A 20,861-nucleotide genomic window follows, 5' to 3' on the forward strand; every position below is an offset into this window, starting at 1 on the left:
ACCTCAGACATGTAGATGACACCACCCTTATGTCAGAAATTGAGGAAGAACTAAAGAGCCTCTTGATGAAAATGAAAGAGGAGAGTGAAAAAGCTGGCTTAAAGCTCAACATTCAGAAAACTAAGATCATGGCATCTGGTCCCATCACTTCATGGCAAATAGATGGGGAAACAATGGAAAGAGTGACAGACCTTTTTGGGAGGGCTCCAGAATAACTGCAGATAATAACTGAATTCATGAAATTAAAAGACACTTATTTCTTGGAAGAAAAGTTATGACCAACCTAGACAGCATATTAAAAAAGAGACATTACCCTGCCAAAGAAGGCCTGTCTAGTCAAAGCTATGGTTTTTCCACTCGTCATGTTTAGATGTGAGAGTTGGACTATAAAGAAGGCTGAGCGCTGAAGAATTGATGCTTTTGAACTGTGGTGTTGGAGAAGACTCTTCAGAGTCCCTTGTCCTGCAAGGAGATTCAACCAGTCCATCCTAAAGGAAATCAGTCCTGAATATACATTGGAAGGACAGATGCTGAAGTTGAAACTCCAATGTTTTGTTCACCTGATGTAAATTACTGACTCATTGGAAAAGACCCTGATGCTGGGAAAGATTGAAGGTGGGAGGTGAAGGGGATGACAGAGGATGAAATGCTTGGATGACATTACCAACTCAATGGACATGAGTTTGAGTAAACTCTGGGAGTTGGTGAATGACAGAGAAGCCTGGTATGCTGCAGTCCATGGGGTTGCAAAAAGTCAGACATTACTGAGCGATTGAACTGAACCTACTGAACTGATTTGAATAAGATTATTAAGCTTTTATAAGATTACTATGAAAGAAATCCTAGAAACAGTATGTTTACTTAATTTATCTCTGCACTATGATCAGTTGTTCAGTCGTGTCCAACTGTTTGTGATCCCATGGATTATAGCCCCTAATGGTTCTCTGTCCATGGAATTCTCCAGGGAAGAATATTGGAGTGGGTTGCCATTTCCTCCTCTAGGGGATCTTCCCAACCCAGGTATCGAACCTGCATCTCTTGCATCTCCTATATTGGCACATAGATTCTTTAATAAAGTGAAAGTGAAGTTGCTCAGTCGTGTTCGACTCTTTGCGACCCCATGGACACTAGGCTCCTCCGTCCATGAGATTGTCTAGGCAAGAGTACTGGAGTGGGTTGCTATTTCCTTCTCCAGGGAACTTCCTGACCCAGGGATCGAACCCAGGTCTCCCACATTGTAGACAGACACTCTACCGTCTGAGCCACCAGGGAAGTCCTATTCTTTAATAAGCCACCTACTAATTTTTAAAGTGGCACTATATATTCAACATTTTAAATGTGTGCTAAAGAAAATAAAGTCCAGCTTGCTTTTAAAAAATCAAGAGAAACTGAAAGGAAAGATGTTTTGCATGAAGTGTGTAAAGGTCACATATATTTTTTCCCAATAAATCCTGTATTTTCACTTATCAGCACTAGCAAAAATATGACTTTAGCTAATTCTCCATTAAAGTTATTTTTCTTTTCTCATTTATCTCTTTTCCTTCTTTCTCTTTCTCTTCTTTTCCTTCTAAAACTCAGCTTTTAATTGAAGTCACTTCGTGATAGATAATTTTGTCCTCAGTCTAAAAATGTTAAAGTCCTATTCATCTCTACTTTATAATACTTCCCATATTTTAACGTTACTGTTTATTTGTGATATGATTTTTATAACTGGTTGTCTTGCCAGCCCTGCAACCTCTCAAGATTGTAAAAATCCATGAAGGCAGGACCAGAACAGTTTTGATACTGTCATATCTCCCACACCTGTCATAGAGACAAGGAAGACTTCAGTAAACATTTGCTGAATGAATGCCTTTATATATGGTAATTATGTGTTCGCATGTGTACCTTAGACTTCAAGCTCCTAGATGCAGGCCCTATGATGAAGGCTCCATCTTTTTTTCTCATCATAATGAAAGAGTTTAGCATATATGTATAGCATAGAATATAGCATAAATGTTTTGAAGGGATTTTAAAAGAAAAGAAGAAATAAATGGATAGATGGATGGATGACTACTCCTATCCATTATCCCATTTTGCTTCAATATTAGCAGAGTAGATCTGCAAATGACATTTTTGTTTTATATTGACAAGAGTTAACTGAAATTTACAAATAGATGTTAACTTTATGAGAGGAAGAGTTCTGCTTTTCCCCAGATTTATCAAGGGTGCAATGCTCATTATTTACAGATAAATGAGCAAATACTATATATAATAAAGACAGATTAAACATTTGAGGAACTTGTACATTCATTTGCTGTTAGACCCATTCACCAAGGATTATCAAAATGAATGTGAATGAGTGATAGCTTTGTATTTTATTTTTTGTTTGGAAAACCTCTGATGGATAAAAATTACTGTTTCATCGTCAATTATCAATAGTTAAATAGTTACTATTACTTGTTAAGTCATAGCAAATTAGACCAAATCAAACATATATTTACTACTGATTCTAAAACTGTTTAGTGTTGAGTTTCTTGGGAATAGAGGGTCTTGCAAACAGAGATTATAAAGAGAAAATAAAATGGATTTGAGTAATAAGATGTTAGTGCATATTATTTATAGTGCTGAGGGGGAAAAAGTTGGTATGTTGAGTTTAGTATGTGACAAATGTTTCAGAAGAAGCATCACAGTTTTTAGAGGGCAAAATGATTCTGCAAAATAGCCACTCATTGAGGACTGTGTCAACTGACTCTAAATTGGAATACTGCTACTGCTAAGTCGCTTCAGTCGTGTTTGACTCTGTGCGACCCCATAGACGGCAGCCCACCAGGCTCCCCTGTCCCTGGGATTCTCCAGGCATGAACACTGGAGTGGGTTGCCATTTCCTTCTCCAGTGCATAAAAGTGAAAAGTGAAAGTGAAGTCGCTGAGTCATGTCCGAATCCTAGCGACCCCATGGACTGCAGCCTACCAGTCTCCTTCATCCATGGGATTTTTCAGGCAAGAGTACTGGAGTGGGTTGCCATTGCCTTCTCCAAAATTGGAATAAAGCCTGATATTAATCAGGGTTTATTGTTATGCTGCAAGGATATTAAACCGGTCAATCCTAATGGAAATCGACCCAGAATATTCATTGGAAGGATTGATGTTGAAGCCGAAGCTCCAGTATTTTGGCCACCTGATGCAAAGAGCTGACTCATTGTAAAAGACCATGACGCTAGAAAAGACTGAAAATCAAACAGAAGATGGCAGCAAAGTATGACATGATTAGATAGCATCACTGACTCAATAGACATGAACTTGAGCAAATTTTGGGAGATAGTGGAGGGCAGTATAGCCTGGTGTGCTCTAGCCCATGGGGTTCCAGAGTCAGAAACAACTTAGTGAATGAACAACTGTTGTTAAACTGAGCCATTTTTTCACTTAAATGGGTAATTTAGCTATGAAACTGTTTTTGTGTGTGTGTGCGTATCTTGAGTTGTTTTCAAATTAATATGCAAACAATGAATCAAAAAAAGTATAACCTTAAGAGACATCTTTTAATCTAGATTTACAGAAGAATACACATGATACTTGGTGTCCTTTAATATCATAGAGCAACATATTAGTATGAACACTGTTCAGCAGACATTAGCTTGATATTTAAATCCTTAATTTCCAAGCATTTTTGTAATTCTATTGTGTATAACCTCTTATAGTTCAGGTCATTTTTGTAGATGTCAATTCAAGAAAATTTAATATCTAAAATAAGCCCTGGAAAAATATGTCTGTATTTTTTCCTTAGCTAAGGAATTATTAACAATGAACTGTCTTTTCTTATAAAATCTCTCATTAATTTCTTAAAGTAAATATTTTGGTTTATAATGCTAAACTTAATTTTCTTTTTTATTAAAAATAATCTATATATTCAAGTGATAAATTCTAGAGTTTTAAATTAGATTAAGTTTGCTGAATAAAAAGTTAAAGGAAAGTTTATAGGATGGTATTTTCTGCAACCTCAAGAATATCACATCTTCAGTCTGAAGACAGTGAACGAATAAAATTTCTCCAAGCTTCCTAGGTAAACAATGATATCATTTTTCCTATAATGAGCTACATATAACATAATTCAAGAATGCAATTCTGTAATCATGATACAGAAATGATTCATGATAAAATTCATGATAAAAAATACTGAATTTTTCAAATGTATCTGAGAAATAACTAAGTAGCTTTCTTGCACTTGCACCTTGCTTTTCACTGAGACATGTTTTATCAGTGGTACATTCTAAGCATTAACGCACAAAGATTCAACCCTAAGCCTCCAAAGATGATTAATCCTGAAAGAGTCAAGATGTAAGATAATGCTTGTTGTTGTTCAGTGGCTAAGTCAGGTCCAACTCTCTGTGACCTAATGGATTGTAGTATGCCAGGCTCCTCTCTTCTTCACTCTCTCACAGAGCTTGCTCAAATTCACGTCCTTTGAGTTGGTGAAACTGTCTAGCCATCTCATCCTCTCCTGTTCCCTTCTCCTTTTGCCTTCAAGCTTTTCCAGCTTCAGGGTCTTTTCCAATGAGTTAGCACTTTGCATAAGATAATCAAAGTACTGGAGCTTCAGCTTCAGCATCAGTCCTCCCAATGAATATTCAGGATTGATTTCCTTTAGGATTGACTGGCTTAATCTCCTTGTTGTCCAGGGGACTCTTAGGAGTCTTCTCCAACACCACAGTTCAAAAGCATCAATTCTTTGGCACTCAGCCTTCTTTATGATCCAACTCTCACAACCATACATGACTACTGGAAAAACCATAGCTTTGACAATATAGACCTTTGTTGTCAAAGTGATGTCTCTGTTTTTTAATATATTGTCTAGGTTTGTCATATTATAGCTTTCCTACCTTCCTTAGCAACTTACATTTTAGACACTACATTAGTAGATGGAATTTAGTGAGGTCTAAAAAATTACAGAATATCAAAAATAGGGACAAACATACATTTATGGCCCCTCTCCTAATATTTTCATTTGGTTGTTATGCCCATGTGTCACTCAGTTCCTCAAAATGGATATGGAATCACATATCTGAAAAAAAGAATTTCTACTTGGGAGGTGGCTCTCGTCCTTGGGATGTTAAATGATGTTCCCAGGATGAGTTAGAAGCAAGGAGGAAAACAAACAATATCAAGTACACTGGTTAGACTTGTTTCTAATTTACCATGTGAGTTAAAGGGTGATGTTACATAAGACAAAATGTATTAAAATATGGCTTTCCCAACTTTCCTGCCATTCTGCTACTAAAGGCATTTGGATTTCACCCAGTCAGCTTTTTCCCCTTTCCAGACTGCTCATTCCCCAACCTACAAACCATCCTCTCCATCTTTCCCTGAAGCACACGAGACAAATAACAAAATCTCAGATGTGACTTCTGGCCGAACTTGTTTTTATAAATGCAGTGTTGCTGGGCCATCTCACATGGTCAGGAATGCATATGCGATTCAGAGACTAGAGTCATTAGGCTTTCTAACAATTCAACACAGTCCATAAGGTTCGGTCTTTGGGCCAAAGTCACAGACAAAAGGGAATATTTGTCTGAAATTATATCTGACCTTTTTATACTCCTTAGAAATCTAGTATAACTTATCAATAATTTAGAAATTTCAGGCTATAATTATTTTTATTTATATTGAAGTATGATTAATCGATTCCATAAATATCTTTATTAAGTTTTTTTTGCTTAAAACAAGATTAAATTAAGCATATACACATTGAAACTAAGCTGCAAGAGAGGTGTATTTTTATTTTAAGCTCTGCACAAGGTAAAACTCTCTTTGGATTGATTGTGATATTAGGAGAAGTCAAACAAAGATTATTACATTTATTCCAATTTAAGCTTTTTATTCATTTTCCAATAATTGCACTTCAGAAGCCTCAAAGATGTGCTCTCAAATTTTAAGAACCTTGGGGAAATTAGCCAGTTTTATACTAACAAATTAATGATAATGTTGAAATAACCTTTTTCCAAGGTAACATAAAAGGCTGTAACAATGTTCTACTTTCTTAGGCATAATATAAGTTTTTAGTTGACCTGAAATAAAGTCTGTACATTTTCCTTTCAGAAAAAGCAATGTTATTTTAAATCTGTGAATGGCATTCTATTTGGTATCCACATTAGCAAAGGTCTTGGTGTGTCTTTCATATATTTTTTTTTAACGGTTTAAATTACAATTTATTTATTGATTATTATTTACCACATATTGTTCATTTGTTTAATAAATATGTATTAATGGTAGACACTGTACTGATAATATATTAGTTAAAAAGATAAGTTTCTACCATCAAAGTCTAGTGAAATTAATTTTTACTTATTTTTCTTTGAGTTTTATTGATATATACTTGACACTGTATAAGTTTAAGGTGTACAGTATAATGATGATTTAAACACATTATAAAAGGATTACCACAATAAATTTGCTGAACATCCATCATCTCATTTGTGGTTGCTGTTTAGTAAAAAGTCATCTCTGACTCTTTGCGACCCCATGGACTGTAGCTTGCTAGTCTCTTCTGTCCATCGGATTTCCTGGAGTGGGTTGCCATTTCCTTCTGCAGGGAAGAAACTTTCATCTCTTCTTTGCAGGTAAATTCCTTACCACTGAGCTACCAGGGAAGCATGTCATCTCATACAGACATAGAATAAAAGAAAAAAATTCTAGTGGAAATATTTTTAATCCCTATTTCAAGCTGTATTTCATTATTGTTATCATTACAGGTACTGAGTTTGTATCCAAATAGAATCTCTAAATGCTTAACAACTTTTATGAAAAAGTAAATTTTCCTGTCTTGAATTTTATTATAGGTTCAGAGCTTCTCTTCATTAATTTAACTTTTAACTTCTGAAACAATCTCAAATTTACTTCTATTTTGGGGGGGATAAAATATGCCCCATAAAGACATTACATATTGCATTAGTTTTTAGGAAGCTTATAATTCAGTTAAAGTAATAAATATTGCTACTCACTATTTTGTCTTAGCTTCCTTTTCTCCATAAGCCAGAATCATATTTTCAAATTCAATAGCAGATGAAGAAGATGGGCTGTGTAATTAGCCTAAAGCAAAGAATGAAATGAACTTGTTGACTTTTTTTGTTTTCATTGGCTAATAATTTATTAATTATCTAGTAGAGCATAAACTTTGACATCTGATAGGAGATTAAATATAGTTAATGACTTCATATGACATTGAATAATAAAATTTAAAAATAGGCTATACATATTGCAAATATGTTGGTCTGTTTAGACTGAGTATGACTTTATTTTAGACTTATCTGACTATATGGTAAAAAATAACCTACAATTCTTGTGAATAGGACATTATTTGGAAAACAGGTCTTTGTGGATGTAATAAAGATGGAGTCACACTGGGCCCTAAATCCAGTAACTGATGCTCTTCAAGAATATGGAAGCATAGGTGCCAAGACATACCTAAGGGAAAGAGGGCCATATAAAGATAGAGGCAAGAAGCCAAGGTGCCATTAGCAAGGCAACACCAAGGATTGCCAGCAACTATTAGAATCTATGAAGAAATAAGAAATGATCCTATTGTAGAGTTTTCAGAGATAGTACAACCCTATCTACAGCTAGATTTCAGGTTAATGGTCCTCAGAATTGTTAGAGAATACATTTCTGTTGTTTTAAATCACACAGTTGGTGATATTTTGTAACAGCAGCCCTAGTAATTCAATAAAAACATTTAAGACTAGATAAAGAAAGACATACAAGGAGGAAAGAAACATATTCAGATGGTGATAATTTGAAGCATATCAGATATTTAAGCAATCTGTGCACTATAGAGAAATGCATTTGTAAATAAATTAATGTGATAATGTAAGACTGTGAAAAGGAACATGTCACTTAAATCTTCCACAAAGCTCAGGGAACATTGTAATTACAGTCCATCTTCTAGGCTCTAGCCTCTCCTCTCATTTTAAAATTTAACTCACACCAGTGAAAGGTCGTGGAGTTTCTTATAATGTAGCCTTAATTTCTTGATTTATACCCAACTTTCACCATTTACTAACTGTTTGAACAAGTCACAGTATTAGTTTGCTACAACAGCCATAATAAAGTACCACAAACAGATGGCATAGAAAACAGAAACTTATTTCCTTACATTTGTGGGCTAGAAGTCTTGGATCAAGGTGTGGCAGGGTTAATTTATTCTAAGACCTCTCTTCTTGGCTTGGAGATGTGTTTCAGTGTTTTCATATAATTTTCCCTATGTGGGTATCTGTGTCTTAATCTCCCTTCATATTAGGATAGCAGTCCTAATGGATTAAGGTCCACATGTCTGTCTTTGTTATTTGGTTGCTAAGATGTGTCTGACTAATTTGTGACCCGTAGACTGTAGCATACTAGGCTCCTCTGTCCATGGGATTTCCCAGGCAAGAATACTGGAGTGGACTGCCATTTCCTTCTCCAGGGAATTTTCTTAACTGAAGGTTTGAACCCGTGTCTCCTGGTTGGCAGGTAAATTCTCTACCACTGAGCCATCAGGAAAGCCCATGTCTGACCTCTGCTGCTGCTGATACTGCTGCTGCTGCATCACTTCAGTCATGTCCGACTGTGCGACCCCATACACGGCAGCCCACCAGGCTCCTCCGTCCATGGGATTTTCCAGGCAAGAGTACTGGAGTGGGTTGCCATTGCCTTCTCTGATATCTGACCTCATTTAACCTTAATTATCTCTTTAAAGGTAATTTCCTATCTACAAATACAAACGCATTGTTAAATACTGAATGGTATAACTTCAACGTATGAAGTTGGAGGGGGTCACACAATTCAACCCATAACAGTTATTTTATGCCTCAGTTTTTTCATCTATACAAAAGTGAATTCCAAAAATATTAATCTCCTAGACATGTTATGAGGAGTAAATGAAATGTACAAACAAACACAGAACAATGTCTGGCAAATTTTAAGCCCTAGACATCATTTGATTATTGTTACTCTTATTAATGTAAGTTAATACATTACAATCAAGATTTACATTCAATTAAAGTCATTTCCTGCTGTACAGTTCAAATTCCCTCTGCATCTTAGATAAAGGTGAATTTAGAATGAGATACGTACAAATTAAAATGGAAGAGACTGATATAAAGAAGAGCTACTCTATTTGGTTTCTAGCTTTGTGTGTCAAACATTGTGGGATTTCAATCAGAATAATTAGAAAAAGAAGAAGAGGGAATTAGGATCTTTTGAGAACTGAAACCAGTAGTTTCTAGGGTCAAAAATTTTTCTGACTTACTCAAATATATTCTCAAACATATATGTAGACCATGTGCATTTTAATGATGGAAAAATGGAGATTTCTTAAAGTCTGATAACTGGTAGAGTTGTGTGATTATGTGGATTTTTATTAATTTAAATTTACTTATTACTTTCCATTTTTATATTTTTTAGTTAATTAATCACAATCCTTGGTTAAAGACACACTGTGTTTATGGGTTTATGTGTTGTTCTCTCCTACTTCATTTCTTTACTTGCATTGATACTATGATAAATATTCATAAATTATTGCCCAGTCCTACAATTAAATATTAGTCGTACTCTACACAGTTTATACTATAACTTACATTCCTCACTTAACATCATGTTACTAAGAATTGTACATGTTGACACATGGTGGTTCTATTAGTAGCTCATTTTTAAAGCCATGCAATATATCTTTGTGTAACTATATAATTACTACTTGTCCTTTCCCATCTGATGGGCATTTGTTTTGTTTCCAGTGTTCTGCTATAAAGAACATTGTATAAATGCACTTACGCATGTTTCCTGCTGAAGACATCACTGCTAAGTCACTGGAAAAGCAAATGCTCAGCTTTATAAGATTTGTCTATTACATTATATACACACATACACATGTGTGTATATATATATATATATATATATATATATATGCTTTGTGTATGTTATTCTTTTGAATATTAGATTAGACTTATTTATTTTGACCAACTGACTATAAATTACATGGTTCCTCTTTGTGACTTTTACTTTCATTTCTCAATGCAATCAGATCAGATCAGTCACTCAGTCATGTCCGACTCTTTGTGACCCCATGAATTGCAGCATGCCAGGCCTCCCTGTCCATCACCAACTCCCAGAGTTCACTGAGACTCACATCTGTCGAGTCAGTGATGCCATCCAGCCATCTCATCCTCTGTCGTCCCCTTCTCCTCCTGCCCTCAATCCCTCCCAGCATCAGAGTCTTTTCCAATGAGTCAACTCTTCACATGAGGTGGCCAAAGTACTGGAGTTTCAGCTTCAGAATCATTCCTTCCAAAGAAATCCCAGGGCTGATCTCCTTCAGAACCGATTGGTTGGATCTCCTTGCAGTCCAAGGGACTCTCAGGAGTCTTCTCCAACACCACAGTTCAAAAGCATCAATTCTTCGGCGCTCTGCCTTCTTCACAGTCCAACTCTCACATCCACGCATGACCACAGAAAAAACCATAGCCTTGACTAGATGAACCTGTGTTGGCAAAGTAATGTCTCTGCTTTTGAATATGCTATCTAGGTTAGTCATAACTTTCCTTCCAAGGAGTAAGCGTCTTTTAATTTCATGGCTGCAGTCACCATCTGCAGTGAGTTTGGAGTCCAGAAAAATAAAGTCTGACACTGTTAGCAACTCTGAACTTTTTTTTTTTTTTGGCCTTTTTAATTTATCCTACTGTGATATGCTCAAACTTTGCTTCTGGCTTGTTTGTCTTTTGCCTATTGATTATACAAATTTTTTATACAGTACTCACACTAACCTCACACACCAATTCAACTAAGGCTGCTGACCCAGCAAAACCACTGGTATAGCTTCCAGTATTTTTTGACTGTGATCTCATCACTGTAAAACTCAAGGCCATTGAGATAGACTGCTTTATGTGTCAGCTTGACTGGGCTCCAGGGTGCACAGGTTAAATATCATTTCCGAATTTGTCTCCTAGGGTATTTCTGAATGAGATTAACATCTAAATCAGTGGATTCAGCTAACTGCCCTCCCCTGTGTGGATGGGTATCACCCTAGCCACTGAGGAACTAACTAGGAAAGGTGGAAGAAAGGAGGATTTGTCTCTTCCTTCCTGAGTATTGAGCTGGGAAATCAATCTTTTTCTGCTCTTGGATTGAGATTTGCAATATTCCCTTCCCTAGCTCTCAGGCATGGGGTGATGGACTGGAATTATACCACTGGCTTTGCTGGGTTTCCAATATGCTGACAGCAGTTTGTGAAAACCAAACTAAACAAATAAAGCCAGCTATTGCCCTTAACTCTGTCTCCTTGCCTGTGCTAAAGATATTGATGAATCAGTTGATTAGTTAGTTGTTTAGTCATTCTGTTCAGTTCTTCTATTCGAATTTTATAAGCTGCTTATTTACATTATAGCCTTTCTTATTTTTTTTTCCTTTTCCTTAAAAGATAATTGCAAAGAAAATGAGAAGACGATTCTTCAAAGATCTTCAGGACCAAATTCTGTGATTGTATATCATAAAAAATAAGGTATTTTAAATTTGTTAGGCAAGCACTATACTGGAAAACATGCCTTGCACACAGTAGATGGTCAACAGGTATGTTTTCATTGTGAGAGATGATCTTGAACTAGAAACATGCAAAGTAATTTGTAACTAAGTGTGTATAATACACACACACATGAGACACTATTCAGTTCAGTTCAGTTCAGTTGCTCAGTCATGTCCAGCTCTTTGTGACTCCATGAATTGCAGCATGCCAGGCCTCCCTGTCCATCACAAACTCCTGGAGTTCACCCAAACTCATATGCATCGAGTTGTTGATACCATCCAGCCATCTCATCCTCTGTCGTCTCCTTCTCCTCCTGCCCCCAATCCCTCCCAGCATCAGAGTCTTTTCCAATGAGTCAACTCTTCGCATTAGGTGGCCAAAGTATTGGAGTTTCAGCCTCAGCATCAGTCCTTCCAATGAACACCCAGGACTGGTCTCCTTTAGAATGGACTGGTTGGATCTCCTTGCAGTCCAAGGGACTCTCAAGAGTCTTCTCCAACACCACAGTTCAAAAGCATCAATTCTTTGGCACTCAGCTTTCTTCACAGTCCAACTCTCACATCCAAATATGACCACTGAAAAAACCATAGCCTTGAGTAGATGGACTTTGTTGGCAAAGTAATATTTCTGGTTTTGAATATGCTGTCTAGGTTGGTCATAACTTTCCTGCCAAGGTGTAAGTGTCTTTAATTTCATGGCTGCAGTCACAATCTGCAGTGATTTTGGAGCCCCCCCAAAATAAAATCTGACACTGTTTCCACTGTTTCCCCACCTATTTCCCATGAAGTGATACGACACTATTAGGAACTAGCAAATAGTTACACTAAAACTCAAATAGATTGTGTGTTAATATAAATAGTAAAAGGGAGTGTGTTCCTGAAATTAATCTAGAAAGATCATTGTATATTTTTGAATCAAATTATGCTTTATATAACTTAAGTAAAAATTCAAGGAAAAAAGCAATAAATATCACATTATGAGTATGTGTGCATGCATGCATGCTCAGTCATGTCCAACTCTTTGCGACCCCATGAACTATAGCCTGCCAAGCTTCTCTGTCCATGGAAATTTTCAAGCAAAAATACAGGAATGGGTTGCCATTTCCTTCTCCAAGGGGTCTTCCTGAGCCAGAGGTAGAATCTGTCTCTTGCATTTCCTGCACTGGCAGGCAGATTCTTAACCAGCTGAGCCACTGGGGAAGCTCCATAGTGTATTATATTATAATCTTAACATTTCAGGGTCATCTGGTATGCATTCATTCATAACATTAAAAAATGAAGTTTTGAGAACTAATTCATTGTTAGTTATTTATTTCCATTTATCTCACATATTTTTTCCACAAAATGTTCTACTTGTAAAGTTTTTTAGACCTTGTGAGGTTAATTAAAGTCAGAATACCTGTTCTGTCACCTCAACATTTCATCTCACAAATAGGAAAAACCACAAAACCATGTACTACAGTGCAGCTTCCATGAAAAATCATCTTAGACAGATACTATAATTAAATGAAGAACATGAACAAAAGAGAAGAATGTTAAAGAAATTGAGGTACTCAAAACAAGTATTATTCTCACTAATCAAATTTCAAAACAACAGACTTTACAAGGATGCTCTCAAAAGACAATCCTTTTTAGTTTTGAATTTATGAAGGCTAAACATTTGAACAAAAGCTTGTTGACATGATTTTTATAACCTGCCAACTGTTCAGATTAGTTGAAGACAAAAGATCTCTGAGAACTGCTCAAGCAGTGAATCCAGGAATAATATTTCTTTTCAAAACCATATTACAGGAATAATATTTTTAATTAAAATATTTGGTTTTGCCCAAAAGGTGAGTGCTATTCCTGCATGTGCCATTTGAAAATAAGAGTATATTTAATACTGCAATGAGTGGGATAATGACCTCAGAGGAAATTAGCCACTGGGAATTTAGAAAAATATTCTAAAATGGATCTTCAAATGTAAATACACGTGATATAACTTTTAAATGAAATTAGATAAATACAAAATTTTAAGCATAATTTATTATTTGTAAATCATAGATGGTCATCAAATAGAGATATTGGGCTTCAATATCCACTGTAGCCCAATATTGACTTAACACTCAATCTTTCATCATTCAGACAGATTATATACTCAAAACACTTCTACCCTTCAGTCATATTGTAATTGTGTGAGTGTGTGTGAGTGTGTATGTGTTTGTGTCTATCTCTGTGTGTGCTGAACAAACTGCTAAAGAAATCTTCAAAATTTCTTCTCTGCTTGATTCTATTCTACAGCATACAAAAATGTTTTTGTATCACTGAGAATGGAGAGGTATATTGGGGAGGTCATTTTGACATACTACTTTCCCAATTTGGAATCAGTCTGCTGTTTCATGTCCAGATCTAGCTGTTGTTGCTTAATGTGTATACAGATTGTCAGGAGGCAGGGAAGGTAGTCTGATATTCCCATCTCTTTAAGAGTTTTCCAAAGTTTCTTGTGATCCACACATCAAAGGCTTTGGTGTAATCAATAAAACAGAAGGAAATATTCCTCTGGAATTCTCTTGCTTTTACTATGACCCAGCAGATGTTGGCGATTTGATCTCTGGTTCCTCTACCTTTTCTAAATCCAGCTGGAACATTTGGAAGTTCACAGTTCACACACTGTTGAAGCCTGGCTTGGGGAATTTTGAGTATTACTTTGCTAGCCTGTGGGGGCTTCCCTGGTGGCTTACAGGGTAAAGCATCTGCCTGCAATGAGGGAGACCCAGCTTTGATCCAAGACCCGGGTTCAATCCCTGGGTCGGGAAGATCCCCTGGAGAAGGAAATGGCAACCCACTCCAGTGTTCTTGCCTGAAAAATCCCATGGACCAAGGAGATGAGTGCAATTGTGCAGTACTTTGAACATTCTTTGGCATTGCCTTTCTTTGAGATTGGAATGAAAACTGACCTTTTGCAGTCCTATGGCCACTGCTGAGTTTTTTTGCAAATTTGGTGGCATATTGAGTGCAGCACTTTCACAGCATTATCTTTTAGGATTTGAAATAGCTCAACTGGAATTCCATCACAGCCACTAGCTTTGTTCGTAGTGATGCTTCCCAAGGCCCACTTGACTTCGCATTCCAGGATGTCTGGCTTGAAGTGAGTGATCATATTATCGAGGTATTCTGGGACATGAAGTTTTGTTGTTTGTTTTTTGTATAGTTATTTTGTGTGTTATTGCCACCTCTTCTTAATATCTTCTGCTTCTCTTAGGTCCATACCATTTCTTTCCTTTATTGTAGTCATCTTTACATGAAATGTTTCCCTGGTATCTCTAATTTTCTTAAAGAGATTTCTAGTCATTCCCATTCTATTGTTTTCCTCTATTTCTTTTCATTGATCACTGAGGAAGGCTTTCTTCTCTCTCCTTGCTATTCTTTGGAACTCTGCATTCACATGGGTATTACCTTTCCTTTTCTCCTTTGCCTTTAGCTTTTCTTCTTTTCTCAGCTATGTGTTAGGCCTCCTAAGACAATCATTTTGCGTTTTTACATTTCTTTTTCTTGGGGATGGTCTTGATCACTGCCTCCTATACAATCTCAGGAAACTTTCTCCATAGTTCTTCAGGCATTCTATCAGATCTAATCCCTTGAATGTATTTCTCACTTCCACTGTATACTCATAAGGGATTTGATTTAAGTCATACCTGAATGGTCTAGTGGATTTCCCTACTTTCTTCAACTGAAGTCTGAATTTGGCATTAAGGAGTTCATGATTTGAGCCACAGTCAGCTCCCGGTCTTGTTTTTTCTGACTGTATAGAGCTTCTCCCTCTCTGGCTGCAAAGAATATAATCAGTCTGATTTCAGTATTGACCATCTGATGCTGTCCATGTGCAGAGGCTTCTCTTGTGTTGTTGGAAGAGGATGTTTGCTATGACCAGTGCATCCTCTTGGAAAAACTCTGTTTGCCTTTACCCTGCTTTCTTTTGTACTCTAAGGACAAATTTGCCTGTTGCTCCAGGTGTCTCTTCATTTCCTACCTTTTCATTCCAGTCCCCTATGATGAAAAAGACATCTTTTTTGGGTGTTAGTTCTAGAAGTTCTTGCAGGTCTTTCTAGAAGTGTTCATTTTCAGCTTCTTCAGCATTACTGGTTTGGGCATAGACCTGGATTACCGTGATAGTGAATGTTTTGCCTTGGAAACAGACAGAGATCATTCTGTCGTGTTTGAGATTGCACCACATACATATGTGAGACTCTACCACATACACAGACCTTATACTAGCAATTTGTATCAACCTTACCCTCAAAGTATTTTCTTAATGAATCCACCCTCCTCCATTTCTACTTTTTAATTTAAATCACTATCATCTTTCCCTTGAGCCACTAAAACAGCACTATTTGTGTCCTTGCTTTCATTCCATTCTTCACAAGGGTCAAGGTGGTTATTTTAGTCAGTAAATCAAAATTGCTTCAGTTTGGGTCCCATCAGAAGTAGATACTAGACAAAGATTCATGTGTGAGTGTCTTATTTTTGAAGTAAAACAATATTTGGCATGGGAGTGAAGAAATGAGAAGAGAAAGAAATCAACCAATAAAAGATGTTACCAAACCAGAGGTTCCTGAATGCTTAAATATTAATTTCTTCAAGAAACTCTGGATTTTTGGAGTCTTTTTGGAGTAATCTTAGCAGATGAGTGAGGGAGTTGGGGTAGTCATATACAGCAATCATTGTCTGAGTGTGCCTTTTCTTCATTTTTGCCTTCTTTTGTAAGAACAAACCAGCCTTCCAAAGCTTCAGAGAAAGCCCAGGCAAAGATGTACAGGTATAAGCAGTTGCAAATCAGCTGAAAAATAGCTCAATTGTCAGGCCCAATGAATATGGGCAGGGTACATAAACTAAATTTCCCCTTCCTAAAACCCTGCAAATGCTTCTTATTTTATTTAGGAAAAAGTCCCAGCTCTTGTGGTCTCCTGGCTGACTTGCTGGTTCTTCTATTAGCCAAGATCACCAACAGCAGATCTTTCCTGATGCAGATTTTCTACTCTGGATCTCCTTCCAAACCTTCATCTGGAGTTCTCCTCATTCAGGACTCAGCTCCCCTCACACTGTATCAGTGAAGAAAATCCTACCCATCCTAGTGATCTAGAAAGTGAAGTCACTCAGTCATGTCTGACTCTTTGCGGCCCCATGGCCTATAGCCTACCAGGCTCCTCTGTCCATGGGATTTTCCAGGCAATAGTTCTGGAGTGGATTGCCATTTCCTTCTCCAGGGGATCTTCCCAACCCAGTGATGGAACCTGGGTCCCCTGGATTGTAGACAGATGCTTTACCGTCTGAGCCACCAGGGAAGCCTAGAGTAACCACCAATTCCACACTGGCACAACTTTGTTTTATTCTATTTATCTATTTCATTTTCCTTAGTTTTTATCACAACATATATTTTATTTAACTCAATATATATTTTATTTTATCTCAATATATATTTTATTTAACATTTACTCTCTGCCTGATGAAAACGTTGGCTCCCTGAGAAAAATGAACTAAGCTTAATTCAGCACTTATCCCTAATGTTTTAAACAATGCCTGGCACATAGGAGGTGCCATAAAAATTTATGGAATAATTATTTTGGTTGTTTAATTCAATGTATGGCAATTCGCTTTCCAAATGACCTTTTAAAGAATGTATTCTTTCCCAAGGACACATTTTATATTTGAAATTTGAGACCACAACATCTGGGTTCAAATAACAGCTCCAGGATTTATGAACTGTGGACCTGGGACAAGTTATTTGGCCTGTCTCTCGTAGGACTTACTTCACTGTGTTGTTATATTGCACTGTATAGCTATATATCATTAAAATAATTAGAATACTACCTGACAGTTAGCAAGTACTATAGAATTATTAATTATTAGCTATTGCTTTTCAAAAAACAGTTGATTCATATCCAAATATGGCATCTGGTCCCATCACTTCATGGCAAATAGATGGGGGATAAATGGAAACAGTGGCAGATTTTATTTTTTTAGGCTCCAAAATCACTGTGGACCATGAAATTTAAAACTGCTTACTCTTTGGAAGAAAAGCTATGACCAACCTAAACAGCATAGTTAAAAGCAGAGACATCATTTTTCTGACAAAGGTCTGTCTAGTCAAAGCTATGGTTTTTCCAGTAGTCATGTTGGGATGTGAGAGTTGGATCATAATGAATGCTGATTGCTGAAAAACTAATGCTTTCACTGTGGTGCTGGAGAAGGCTCTTTAGAGTCTCTTGGACTGCAAGGAGATCAAACCAGTCAATTCTAAAGGAAATCAACCCTGGATATTCATTGGAAGGACTGATGCTGAAGCTGAAGCTCCAATACTTTGCCCTCCTGATGCAAAGAGCTGACTCATTGGAAAAGATCCTGATGCTGGGAAAGATTGTGGGCAGGAGGAGAAGGGGGCAACAGAGGATGAGATGGTTGGACAGCATCACTGACTCAATGGAGTTTGCACTAACTCCAGGAGATAGTGAAAGATGAGGAAGCCTGGCTTGCTGCAGTCCATGGGGTTCCAAAGTCAGACAGACATGACTTTGCGACCAAATAACAACAACATTTCCAATATATCTTTTAGATTAAGAACTGAATGAAAACCTTGTCTCATGCTTTGAAGTAGAATAAGTAAATTATCATCTTTTGAACCAAAATGAAGTTTGTTCTATTTTGTAGCTTTATGTCTAAATTACTGAACCCAGGGCAGGCATTTCTGGTAGGCCTCCACCACACCCAGGATCCCGGTGGGGATATGGGTGTGAGCACAGCCCCAGTGCACCCCAACCCTGGGCTATTCACACTCCTACCTTCACACTCATTGTCCTAGGGGTTGAAATTGATGGTAAAGTCATGGGATACCTGGGCAGAAGGGATTGGTCAGCAGGTCCACCTCCCAGGACCCCACACCCCCAACTTACTGAGATAACCTCTCTAAAGCCATCATAAGAATCTGGCAAGATGGCAGAGTGGAAGGATACATGCTCATCTTCTCATGCAAAAACTCCAAAATTACAACTTGCTGCTGAACAGTCATCAACAGGAGAATGTTGGATCCCACCAAAAAAAGATATCCCACATCCAAGTGCAAAGGAGAAGCCCAGCAAGACTGTAGGAGGTGGCAAAATTGCATTTAGAATCAAACCCCATACCTGTCAGAGATGCTTGGAGGGCTCAAACAAAACCTTGTGCACACCAGGACCCAGAGACCCCCACAGAAACTGAGCTAGACTTGTGTTTGAATCTTTTGCAGAGTTATGGGTCAGCAGTGGCCTGTTGCTGGGGCAGGGGCTCTGGGGGAAGCTACCTGGGTCACACAGCTTGTAGCTTAAGTCCTCTTAGAGGAGGTTGCCATTAAACCCATAACAGAGCCACCAAGCTGATTACCCACAAATGGCAGGACAATTATACCAAAGAAATTCTCTCATTGTTAAGAAAGTTCTAGGACCCATAAAAGATTTCCCAACCTGGGGACCTGGCAAAGGGACTGAGAAACTCTAGGGAATTTAACTTTGGAGGCAAGTGGGATTTGATTACAGAACTTCCACAGAACTAGGGAAAGAGATACTTGGAGAGCACAAACAAAATCTTGAGTGCACCAGTACCCAGGAGAAAGGAGTAATGACCCCACAAGAGACTGACCCACACTTGCCTGTGAGTGTCCAGGAATCTCCAGTGGAGGCGTGGGTCAGCAGTGGCCTGCTGCAGGGTCATACACACACACACAGAAGTCACTCAGTCATGTCCGACTCTTTGCGACCCCATGGATTGTAGCCCACCAGGCTCCTCAGTCCATGGGATTTTCCAGGCATGAATACTGGAGTGGGTTGTCATTTTCTTCTCCAGGTTTTCTTCCTGAGCCAGGGATCAAACCTGGGTCTCCCGCATTGTAGGCAGAGGTTTTACCATCTGGGCTACCAGGGAAGTCCATCAAAAACACAGAAGAGTAGTAGTAAGTTTCAAAAGGATGTCAGTTGAGATCTTTTATAGATGAAATCTACTTCCTATAAGTCAACTCGCCAATTATATGCACAGCTGGAGACAAGAGGCTGCAAAAAAAGGTCCAACTGGAAAATATCTTGGGTACCCAATTAGATCCAGTTATTCTGCATCTGTGGATTTAAAATGATCATCATCCACGGTGGAATAGATGTGTCCCTAGTTGCTTAGAAAATCCACAGCTAGCTTGATTGAGGCTACGGACATGTGTTGGAGTTGGTTCTTGAGATCCTGAAAGTTCAATCCTTCAAGTCTTGGGCAAGCCTTGGTCAAATTCAGCACCTGGTTCTGGGCTACAGTGAGGTCATTTGCTGGTATGAAGTTATTCCCACTGAAGTTCCCAGCTTCACCCATTCCTGGATTGCTGATAGGTGCTCTCCCTGCTGAAGGCTGGCTGTTCGACTGGCTCAGCATCATGTGTGCATTGACTACTTCCAGAATATGTGTGGTGAACTCATTCATATCCTCCAGGGGCATGATCTTAAAGGCTACCAGGCTTTTCTTGTTCTGGAAAGATCTCAGATGACCAGCCACTTTCACATATGTTTCTGGAGGGACCACAGTGTTTTCACTGCTGGCATCATCTGTGTCAACCCACTGGCGAACATCCATGGGTGCATCGGTCATGTCATCTATCTTGTAAACAATATTGGTTGCAGCCTTCTCTGCATTTCTGATAATCCCCACAATAGTGACCTGTGAAATCTCAACATTTCCAGTTCTGAATACTTCATCAACCAGAGTAGCAGAAAGCAGCTGAGATATGGTACAAGGTACAATGTGCTGAGCTTGAGCTCTGGATTTCTTTTCAGCCTGGGAAGCTGTCGGAGATCCAAAGTCCCCAGGGGACTGTGTGTAGCCACTGGCTCCCCCGAAAGAGGAGGTGCTATAGCTTTCAAATCCATCTGGTTTTAAACAACAACAGTATAAACATCTGTGCTGCCCTCCAAGCCTCTGAAAAACCCACCGGACCCCCACCCCAGACTTCGCTCTAACCATTCTCAGAGTCTCCCTAACCGTCCCCTGCCCCATCCCACCACCTGCAATAGTGGAGGTCACCATTATCTTCATTACCTCCACCATAGTTTGGCCTCAGGCCAAACAACAGGGAGGGAACAGAGCCCCAATTATCAACAGATAATTGGATTCAAAATTTACTGAGCATGGCCCCACCCATCAGACAAGACCCATTTCCCCCCACAGGCAGTCTCTCCCATCAGGAAGCTTCCATAAGCCTCTTATCCTTCTCCCTCTTAGGGCAGACAGAATGAAAACCACAATCACAGTAAACTAATAAAACTGATCACATGGACCACAGCCTTGTCTAACTCA

General features: G+C 38.2%; 1 pseudogene; it reads right to left on the bottom strand.

Annotated features, from left to right (window-relative positions):
• Positions 1-19,456: 19,456 nt before the first annotated feature.
• Positions 19,457-20,612, bottom strand: LOC147375661 (replication protein A 32 kDa subunit pseudogene; annotated as a pseudogene).
• Positions 20,613-20,861: the final 249 nt, after the last annotated feature.

The sequence above is a fragment of the Bos grunniens genome, chromosome 3 (assembly GCF_055505025.1).
Source record: "Bos grunniens cultivar Pamir isolate PY7600 chromosome 3, Bosgru_T2T1.0, whole genome shotgun sequence".
In the NCBI taxonomy this organism is placed as follows: domain Eukaryota; kingdom Metazoa; phylum Chordata; class Mammalia; order Artiodactyla; family Bovidae; genus Bos; species Bos grunniens.